Consider the following 12,091-nt stretch of genomic DNA (forward strand, 5'->3'; position numbering starts at 1 on the left):
CTTGTTCTAAATTCCCTTTGCTCCCAGCACCAAAGAGAACCTCCATCAAACAGACCCGTGATCAAACACCTTAGGAGTTGTTTTTATTCAAGCTCCTTGTATACAAGTTGTTCTTCTGCAAGTCCTTAGATTACGACCAGGTACTAAAATGGAGGAGAAAAAAATTACTGACCTCCGAACCCCACTGTTTCATGATGAGCCACACTCCTTCTGCAGCTGGTATTTCCTCCAGAAACCTGGATCTTTTTTGTCTTTTCAGACTCTGGTTGTCTGGAAATTGTCCTGGAAAGCACAGGCAAAACTGTCAGAGTGCTTATAACTTCAGGAAATTCATCACAGTCTGCCAAGGTCCAACATCTCTACACTGCATTTTCAACTATAGTAACATGCACCTAGTTACGAGTATTATATGTGTACTTTCAATTAACAGACACCTAGTTACCGGCTGTCCTAGCCAGTTTTCCAACACAACAGGATAAAGGCTGCTCACACTGACTTCCGTGAATGCCCCAAAGCACATTGAATTGTAGCAGTAAAAGGTAGGATTTCTTTCCCATCTGTTCATGTGTATCAAATACTGCATGCATGTAGATGATGATAATTCAGGCCATTTGGGGGTTATTTGGATGTGGTGTTCTGTTTTGAGCTCATTTTTCATCAGACCATGTTCACCAGTGCCTGGGTCCGTTTCATCCACTGGCACTTAGGACTTTTTGAGGCACAGAGGGGTTGCTTTGTTTGGCTTTTTATTAAATTCCTGTTATGGAAGGATGGCAGGTAGGATTTGGGAGGAAGAAAAGCAATGCTAACAACAGCTCACAGAAGAAGGAAAATACAGTTCCAGTGTGAATAAATCAGTGTCAAAAGGCATCTGCTGCCAAGGAAATACACTGTATTAGGGCAATAAGATCATAGTTTTCTCCTACTGCACCTTCTCTGTTTTGATTAATATCTGTTCCAGTCCAGAGGAAACAGCAACAGGAGGAGAAGCTGCTGTTGCAAAACAATTGGGCACACATGGTATTAAGAATAATCTTTTTTAAAAAGTAACAGTAGGATGATGCTAGATGCTTTCATTAGCATTGCAGGACACTCTGAAGCACAAGAATGCCCATGCCCTGAGACTCATTCTTGAGACAGTCATCCATCCATCACTTCTCCCATCACTTTCTCAAGCAGACCTCAAACCTGAAAGCCAGAATATTCTGTGTGTGAAATATGTGTATTGACTGAGAAGCAATAAAAGCGGATGATGATTTAACTGTTAGAGAAAAATCCTTGTCACTTACAAGTTCCTGTGTTATACTCTTGTGCTAGTTATCCAATCCACTGTATCTCCCATGAGGAGATTAGGCACAAGCTACCCAGCCTTTGCCACTTGTAAATGGATTTAAACTATATGGCTTGTGAACCCATAGCAGTCCTAACGTGAGTTTAGTTGGGTCCTATGTACTGCTTCTAAAAACAAGTATTACTAATGTTTTTACATCAAATTCATAAAACTTGGAACTTGTTTTAGGTCTGGATCTGACCTTTCCCAAAGTCTGTGAATGCTGGGATGATTATTATAAGACTGTGACGCCAAAGAGTAAAGGCAACGCTTGGTAAACATCCACAAAGAAAAGCACTAAGAAGCACAAACATTTTCATGTCGCATAGCCGATATGGCCCAAAACCAAGGGACAGTGACTCTCTGGTGTAATGTCCTTGACTCTTCTTATTTGTTCTGTGAAGTGTCTCTCTGTTAAGCAGAAAAGCCACACAGCCATACAGGTTTGCTTAATTTGTTCAAAGGAGTTGAAAACCTTACGTAGAGTCCCTTCCTGGCTCTGTGCAGGTTGGGTGTGGGAGGGAAACAAAAGCAAATTATTCCGCTGTAGTTGGTCAGAGTTATACAATTAACATTCAGCCAAATGCAAATTTTCTTCTACAAAAGATCTTATCATCTTTTGGAAGAGAATAGCTGCCTTTTCTTTGCTAGCTGCCCAGTAGAAAGTGTCTGGTAAGAATGGACATTGAAAATGAATGGCAGATCTTTAAAGCACCAGTCCAGCACAGCAACAGCTGAGGATGGTTCACTTCTGCATATTTGCTAGTGTTTGTTCCAGCCTCAAAACGTGGGTTTTTTGGAAACGTGATCCTTTTGAGCTCCAAACGCCCATGTGGCTGTGGAATTACCCTTTATAAAAGGAACACAGCATTTCTTACTCCCCTTCATGAATATTAACCATTTCCTTCTCAGAACTTTGCAATGCTTTAGCTGACTTCTCTGCTTTGCAGATGTGAAAAATAAGGTTAAATGAAGAGTGCAAAACCCAAGAGAGATATAATTTAAGGGCAGAATTCTGAAAAAAATAGTTGTTGTTCACCTTTTAAATATTTAACTTCATAACACCATTGAGGGGTTGGGTAGGGGGTTTTGTATTATCTTACCTTACCCTTGCTAGGTCTGTTTTGTTGATGTGCTTGTAGTTATCCTAAAAACCTTCCAAGGGCCCAAGATATAATAAGCAATACTGTAAATAACATGATAGCATCTTGTTATCTGAGGCATAAATGGAAAAATATTATGGGAGACAAAATATTTTCTAGGGGGGAAACGAGCAAAGTGAATAAGTAAAGAACCAGGCAGTATGCAGGGTATAACCCATTAGTCTAATTCCTATCTGTAAAAAAGGCAACAATTAACTAAGTTTGGAGAGAAGGTTTCTTTCCCTTGGAAACTTTCCTTTCTTTTCTTTGTAAGGAAATGATCTTCTTTAATCTTCTTAATAAACTTCTTTTATTTCATAGCTGCCTGCAATAGGGTTTTCTCCCTTTCCTTTGAAATCTCTAGGTACAATCACTGTGAGAGACAGCAAGCTGAAACAAACACACAGCAACTCCTTTGCTAGACCACCTATTACTCACTCTGGACCTGATCTTTGCCCACTGACTTTGATTGGGGTTATGATGGGATATGCTGCTTGGAAATAAAATTCAATAATACTGACCTTTCAGGACAAAATTGGAATATATTTATATCACTGAATTAATTCCTGTCACCTCTGGGCAGTTGTTTGATCTCTTTGTAAAGATCTTTTCATGTTAAATAATGGGCAGCTAGTCTTACTGTCTGCAAATCTCCCCCCTTGAAGGGAGTGCTGCAGGTATTAAAAAAAGACTGACTGAAATGGAAAAAATATACTGTTATAAGCTAATTATTGTGCGTATGAGAGTAATTGAGGTTGCAGCCTCTACTTCTCCAACTTAAGATCCATAGTTCTCTGAGACAGATAGATACTAGCATACCCATTTTCTAAGTGGGAAATAGAGGAAGAGGCATTGCATTATTTGCCCCACATAATACAATGAGTTCTTGACAGGGATGAGATTGGAAATCACAGACTCTCTTCTTCAGTCTATAGACCTTGCTGCTTTCCTGAACATCCTCTCCTGAAGGACGAGTCCTGTGAATGTGCCTCTATAATATTGGATATTAAATGGTTACAAAACTCACTGAAGCTGGTGGACTGGTATTGCAGTCCCTCAGAGAGAGAAGCTAAGTACTCTTCCTTGAATGGTAGAAGATACCGTCCAAAATTGCAGGAGTAATAGGAAAAATAAAGAAGTCCATACATTATGGCTTATGAGAAAACAAACCAAAACAAATCAATAAAAAGGGGGCAGGATGTCACTTGAAATTATGCCAGGGAACCTGCATCTTAAGAAATGGTTGCATGAATTCAGGTTTAACAGAGTTTCAAGACAAAAAATGTTTTACCTGGGAGATAAGGCTCATTTTCTTATTATAGGTATTTTGAGTAAAATACCTTTCGATAAATAAAGCTCAATTGTATATAGAGCATGGTGAATGGAGTGGTTTGTTTTCAGCTCAGTATCTGGAAGCTGGGACTGACTGCACAAGAGTTTTAGAGCAAGAGATCCAGTAGGTTAAGGAAACATTCTCTAGGTATATTTCTTCAAGTGTCATGACAACTAAACGGACTTACTACACAGCGAGTGTTTTTTCACTGCTGTGACCACACTGAACGCTGGCTGTGCACCGTCTGTATTCTGCAGTACCGTTTACTTTATGATAAAATGATTGTCTTTGCTCATCCTCTGTAACTGCTTTTGGGAACATTAAATGAGTATGAATGTGTAACATTGCCATAAAATAAACCTTTTAGGTTTCACGCATCACCTTCTCTAAGCCGTGGTAAAAATAATACACTTTAATAGAAATATTGAACACTACTCTGAAGTATGTTATTGCAAAAGTGTGGTTAATTCAATGCTGGTTGAAACCATGTCATAGCACAGTGGTGCAGTATGCCCAGAAATATCCCACATATGCTAACTGTAGAATTAGCAGCTTGTACTTGAGCATTTAAAAAATATCATAGTTGTAAAGATTAGGGGGAGGAATTCTGCTTACCTTTGGGACTTTTTTTGTCCTCAAGGACAGCTTCTGAGGGGCAACTGAATGTCATTCCGGTGTCTTAGCCAACACTGGTCTCTGCCTGAACTACTCATCATGCAGAATTGAAACAGTCAAAACTTCAATGACCTTACCTCAGAATATTTTTGCTCATCTGAAAATGTAACTAGAAATATCCAAAACTAAGAAAGGGAAATAAACTGAATAAATGACATCATCCTTGCTTTACCTAATATTTCCTGCTAGTGTATAACAATTATCAACTATTAAGGGGGCAAAAGAAAGCTAATCCATTCCTTGGCACGTAAAGCGCTGTTATGACAAACTTCCCAACTAATCTCAGCTGCCCCAGTGCGTTCCTGGCAAGAAAAGCTGTTTCAGAGATAGATAGCAGGGGATCAGGTTATACTGGAGCGATGTGCTGCAAGATCTGCACTTTGAACTGCATCTAGAAGTGAAGAGGTCATCAAGGCAGCTGCCAAGGAGCTGGTGAAAATGTTCCTACTAGTTCACCTGGTCTAGCTGAGGGGTGGCCAGATTCAGCTCAAGTTATAGTTACCTAAAATATGTAGGGATTTTGGTACACATTACCCAATTTCTACAATTCTCACCAAATTAAGAGATTGAAAGGTATTAAGTTATCTGGTAAACTATTTTAAGGATGAAAAATGCTTCATAAATGACAGCGAGAATTATACAATTAGTGACTAAATAAAGTGTAAGATTTTGTTCGTGCTCCTAAACCGTGTTTTCAGAGAGCAGAGAGAATCCCACTTGCAGTTCTCCTCCAGTCCTTCCACACATAACCATGCCTTACAGCTGCACAGAAAACACAGCTTTGCACACCAAAAGCTTTATGAGGACGTTGTAAGAAACTATACTTCGGTTTCTGTTATTACTAATCCCACTGTAAAACTGCAAACCTGTCTGGAGCTTCTTTATAGCTACACCAAGGTGACTGACGGTGAAATTTGGTCTCGACTGGGTAGTCTTTTGGTTGATGCCTAAGCATTTGTGATGTTTAGGTTGCAATGTTGGGTGAAATCTGCAGCTTCTGTTTCAACACGTTTGCTGTTCTTGAACACGACTTGAATATTTTTCCTCATATGTGTGTGAAATGAAATCCAAAGGATAAAGTTTCGCTCTGGCTTATTCCAAATTTCATTCCAGTATTGACCTCTTTATTTTACCCTTGCAGTGATTTGACCAAAAAAATGTCTATCAGTCTCCACTTCTTGAATTCTGTTTGATCTTGGTAGGTCTCTCCATGCATCCTGGGGCAACCTACAAACTCCAGGTTATTGCCTCCTCTGCTGTTCCTGTAGTCATGGTGAGATGAAACGCACTGTTATCACCAGGTGAAGTGTTTGTGTCTGGTTAAACTGATACAGGCAAAGAGTATGGCCACTGTGATAATGATCATTCTTTACAGCGGTGAATGCCACCGATGGATTTTTTTTCACAGCCCATCCTCCACATCCAAACCCGAACATTGTGCTCGGAGTTGTAGACACCTGCTATGACAAAGTGAACTGAGAGTGCCTCCCCCCCACCATGTAAGAATATGGGGAAGGGAACCTCAGGGAAAAAAAGGGAAAAGTTGTTATGGTTCAGAAAGGTCTTGGATTGATTCATCAAAGGAATCTTAGGCTCAGACCATGTGAGCAAATTGAAGCAGGAGAGTACATACAGTTATTTATCTTTTTTCTAGATCTGTTAATGTATTTTCTTATGTAAAGCAAAGTGATCTGTACTGGAAATAATACAAAATCTTGCACCATGTGTTCTTTGAAAGACAAACTTGGGGAAAATATGTATTGAAGCCACTTAGGTGTGGAGTGGAGAGAGCCATCACTGGTCTGGTGTGCCCTGGGAGAAGGGATCCAGGAAGATCCAGGTTTTCAGAGGGTTGCTGGCCCCATAGCCTGTGCCACAGGTCTCTCAGAGACAGCAAGGACATGTGGCTACAATCTCTTTAGACTGAGGAAAGCTTGAAGATCTTAGGTCACAGTAGAGTAGCCAAATGAGCCATGCAGTGAGGGTAAGTGAACTTTAACAAGGCAATGGAGTATCTTCTACTATTTGATATAAAATTAATAAGTGAAGATGAATATTTTTCAGAACAGATAATTGAAATGTTCTGTTACCATATATATATGTTCATATGTCCTGAAAATGGTTATGCTATTTTTCTTTAAAAATTTTACTTGATTTTTAAATTGCACACAGACATTCAAGGAAATTAACATCTCCAGAAACATGGTCTTCCATGTCGTATATTTAGTCGTGTCTAATAAATGTTGTTTCAAGTCTGGTGAATGTATTTAAATAAGGAATCTTATAATTTTCTCCTACCATACCTGAGTTTTCAATCAAGATGAAATTATATTTTTAGCATTCCTCTGTTTATCTGGTACACAGAACACAATGCAATCTAATCTAAAATGATTAATCTAACTTATACCAAAAAACAAGGAAAAGAGACATAGCTAAACATCATACAGCTTCTGGGAAAATGCATTTGTGAAGTGAGAGCAATTCTAGTTGAGCCCATGTGCAGTGATTGTGAACCTTGCTCTTGGAAACATTTTCTTGGTTTCTTTATATGTACATATACATTCTATTTGTTTTAAAGTATGGATTTGTGACTTATTTATTTCAGTCATCTCCTCCATTTTAAATTTCTGTCTCCATCCTGCAGTTAAAAGCTATGTTCTAATAACCTAGGAATAAATTTGAAGGTGCTTCAAGGTTTTCAATTTGAGAGGAAAGATGTACTGTAAGATGTGCAGTGTTTTTCAACCTAGTCCTTTGACAGTTTGATGTGCCATAAATCTTACAGCATGTTAGCTATAAATTTAACATGCAGTTTGACAGCTGTGTTTGACTTTGGTTCTGAAGGAATAACAAGAATCCATTTAGACAAGAGCGAGAAACTCCAGCCTTTTGTTTACCTCACTTTTTGAGAAAGTAAATTGTGTTTGCTAATGAATAACTTCAGGAAAATGAGCAGACTACAGGAACCTTTTAATTATCTGACAGAATTTTAGACCTCACTAGCAAAACCGTTTCCCACTCTGGCAGTCACAGGTAAAATCCCAGGCTAAAGGTCTTGGGATTCTCGTTGTTTCCTGATGCAAAAGTAGTTCAATTCTGGCTGCTTTTTATTCTGTTCAGTTTTAGCTGTTCTCAGTAACATTGGCAAGGTCAGTGACGTGCTGTAACTAGGTACAGCTCAGCCACACAATTGTATGCATATTCCACCAAGACGACTCATGAACTGCATGCAAAGTTTGTTCCCTTAAGACACTTCAGAGGCAGTTAGCCCAGGTGGTGAAATATTCTCTGAAGTCACCTAAAATGCAACGACTCCATTAAATGAAATAAAAAGGGAGCATCAGCAGTCTTGCCGTCTGTGAGGATACAGATTCAGAAGCATGTTGTGTGACAACCAACATCAGTGTTCAGCCTTAGTCTGGCTCCCACTGAATTCAAAGCAAGTTGAATGGAAACAAGATCAGCTAGGGAGTTTATTTTACATAAAATATAAACATGTTAACAGAAGAAAATACTGTTTTCTTATGTTACAATCTTAATAACCAACATGAGATTTATCTTACAGTTCTGCAGGTAGTGCAGGGTTTAATTACATGTACATGATTAAAAAGAGCAGACACAACTGTACACATACACCGTGTATTGTATGCTTTACCAGAAATTCAGTATTTTTATGTGTCCCCAATTGTGTGCCTAATAATTTTACTACCTCTTAGGCCATTTAAAAAACTAGCACAAAATATTTAAGTAGTTTTATTATGATTGCATCGTTTTGACAAGGTAGAGGAGGACTATATATTTACAAACAGATATATATATTCAAAGCCTCCAAAAAAACTAGCCCTTTCCGTATTTCTTCCTCTTCTCTTTCTTCTTCCCCCTACCCTACACTCATATTCATAGAGCATATGATGACTTTACTCCTGAAGAGTCATGGATAAGTTATGGACCTTGTGTTAGGTCTTCTTTAACAAAAGCCACTGAAGCTAGAAAATCGTCTCCAGAAAAAGCACTCGAACCTGTAACATGGCTGCCCTGATGTTGCTCTTGCTGTTAGAATGCGAATTGAGAGAGGACTAGGGAACAATTTAGTGCGTGAACACAATCTGTCTTGGGACATTTGCAAATATGAACACCTTTGCAAACACGAACACCTTTGCAAACACAAAGCTGATGTTTAAGCTCAGCCTCTTTAAGAAATGTATACCTATTAATGAGATTTTGGGGAGCGGGGACAGAGGGGTTGCAACTATTCTTTGATTATCTACTGTGGCGAGCAAGATGTTTTGGTAAATTGCAAGGTGTCTTTGCAAGGGTTTGTTCCTGCCGCTTTGCAACCCCTAGGAGAAGGGTTAGAATTATCTAGAGGATGAAGCACCAACTTCAACTGGGTACAAGCTGAGGGTTAGGAAGGTGCGTGCCAGTCCAGCTCCTCCTACAGACCTACCATGCTATCACAGAAAAGTCACTTACTCTTTAATGTTCTTACATACAGTGAAGTTGCCACCTGCAAGAGCCTTCATCAAAAGCATTAGGCTGTTAAATTGACCACTGTGAATAGCACACACAAGTTAATTTATTTTACATTATGCAATAGTCCCAGTCTTGATAACTAAATGAAGCAGAATTATTAAAGAATTATAGCAACTCTGAGACCGTGAATAAAGGGAGTTATGTGCGGTTTCATATTAAATCATTCAGGCAAAGCCAGCAAGCAAACCTCCTAGGGAGTAAAGAATCATTAGTGTGTAAAAAGGTGTGGGCTTAGCCCAGATGGTCCCATCAGGTGGGCGCATATATCCTGATAGCTATTATTTGACCTTGTATGCAAGATTAGTGTGTTAATCTGAAAAAGTCTTGTGGACAGGTTCAAGCAATCTCTTCGAAGTAATGTATGTTAACTGGAAAGAAATTAAAAGGGTGTCTATCGAGGCTTCTCAAGGGCTATTTAAATATTAAGTGCCATGTTAAATTGAGAAGAAACACCTCAGCAACAGAACTGATGCAACAGGAGAAAGCCCTGGTCTTTTAACCGATCAAAGAGAATATAATGGCTAAAAAACTACAAATAAGCCTTGCATTAACAGCACATAAAGTCACTGACTTTCTGATATAGATACCACAGATAATGGCCTCTAAGAAACATCCAGTGTCTTTGATAGATGGTGTGGTTTTTTTACACCAGCATTTATTCTCCTTCATTATCTCTTCCCTTTATAGGAGCCCAAGTGGAGAGAAGGAAGATGTAAAAAGATTGCTCTCCTTTCTAGCACTTACACAAGGGTCAAGAACAAATGCAGCTCTTAAGATTATTCATACTTGAGACTGTGCAGAGCACAGATAAAATAGCAAAGAGAGCAATACCTGTATCATCAGCTGATTGACAGCTAACTCTGTGTTTGGTAAAAAAGAACTCTCCTGTGAGAAATGAAGTTTTCTAAATTATAGTCATTGATAATTGTGCCACGTATTAAAGTATCACAGTCATTCTCAGATGGGTTAGCAAACAGAGTGCAAAAAAGGCTGTGAAATGTGCACTGTGAGTGCAACTCGTCAGGTACATACTGCTATGTGTAGCAGATACACAGTAAATACTGCATCTTTCTATGTATGAACAAATATGTATGAACAAAATTGGGCTTCCCAAATTTACAACCCAGCTAGGACTACAAGCCTAAAAATGGAAATCGGGTTGTAACTAGAGATGTTGGATCACAAGCTGTAAAAGCAAAAAGACAAAGGCAAAATGTTAAGCTGATTGGAATTTCACAAGATTGAGATTGTTGCTTAAAGTGCTTGGGTTGACTACGTTTTTAAAAATCAAAGTACATAAAAATTAAAACAGAAAACTAATAATAGTAGCTCCATAAGTTATTATACAAATACAATAAAAGACCAAATAAAGAGAAATAAATTAAAACAAACACTGATAAAAGGTTCTAGCAAAGAACAGGTACACAGCCAAAACTTCTTAAAATTTCTAGTACACATTCAGCTGTAAGATACTGATCACACTTGTCAGCCACAAGCAGCAAAAAAAGAGATGAAACAAGAAGGGTCTGCTGCTGCGAGGCATCAAATCACTGGCAGCTGCAAGTTGTCGGCTCAGGTCCCAAGTACATGGTGCTGTAACAGATGGGTGAATGAAAAGTAATGTCTGAAGATAAAACACAGGTTGTGATAGCACTTTAGGACCCACCATGTAATGTGAATTTCACTTTCAGCTTAGTTAGGTCTTTAATATCTTTATTAAATCTAACATGAAGAAAACATCTACTGCTTTATTTTCTTTACTCCAGGTACTAAAGGAACAAAACTTTAAAGATGTAATCTACAGCTCTGAGGTAACTGTAAATTATTAAAATAAAATTGACGGGAGTAATTTTGGGACTTAATTTCAACAAGGTGTTCTGCTTCACTGGTATGCTTTCTCCATCACTCCCCTCTTCTGCCTCCCTCTGCTATGTCCCAAAAAAAGAAATTCCATAAAATCCTGACAGCCTTTTCTGTGAAACATAAAAGTTGAGGTCTGAGCTCATCCTCTAAGATAACTGATTCATCAGCACTGCAGTGCTTCATTGGGTTCAGTGGAAAAACAACACAGGACAAAAACGTTCTTTTTTCTAAGTGAGAACATAGTAATAAGATTTATAAATGGACAACGCATCTCAGCAACAGCGTGTGACACAAGTAGAAAACTTCAGATGTCTTTAGTCCTAATATTCTCAGAACCCAACATCATAAAAACAGTCATTTTAGGGAAGCACAGAATACCATTAGACATCTGTGCTACAATTTTGTTTTCTAGCTGCTGACTGAAAAGCTTTTATTGCCTTAGGTATTTTTCCATTCTTTCGTAAGGGACTGGAAATCTATACATAAGCGTAAGGGAAAAAGGATTATGTTTTGTTTAATCAACTAAAATACTTTGTATCATATGACTGTTCCTGTGAGGATCCCAATCCTGCAAAACCCGTGTGAATGTGCTTAATTTGAGATAGAAGATAAGTTCTGCTGCCTAGATCGGCACTATTCATGCTGCTGTGATGGACAGCTTTTGCTGGACTGAAGTCAAGACGTTTAGCACACTGTAGACTGGATATAATTCGTAGAATTGTGACTGCAATTTATTATTTTTTTAATCAAAAGAAAATGCTCCTTAGTTTAGCTGGTGTTAGCATAAAGTGACTATTCCACAATTTTTCAGAGCTGATGTCATACCACTGATGTTGGACTGGTGCAATACCAGCGCTGTGATCTTTTCATGGGCTAGCATGAATTTAAAATGTTTTTTCATACTTAACAAAAAGGCGTGTTCTAGTCATTTTACTCTCAATAACATACTGCAATTATCTGTGTGTTTTACAACCTAGAGCTGTCTTGCAGCTGAAGAAAACCAAAGATTATTACCCTGTACTTTAGCTTTTAAATATTCATATTATTAACATTAAAAAGCTCAATTTTCAGATGTCAATTGAAATATGGAAAATATTTCCTAAAATTGAACTGATTTAAAAATTATTTTTATGAAAAATTACTTTTCATATAAACATGAGGCCTAAACATTCAAATGATACCTTAAGAATATCTTTTTTTTGCTTGTTTTAAAAT

This window comes from Nyctibius grandis, chromosome 6 (assembly GCF_013368605.1).
Source record: "Nyctibius grandis isolate bNycGra1 chromosome 6, bNycGra1.pri, whole genome shotgun sequence".
In the NCBI taxonomy this organism is placed as follows: domain Eukaryota; kingdom Metazoa; phylum Chordata; class Aves; order Nyctibiiformes; family Nyctibiidae; genus Nyctibius; species Nyctibius grandis.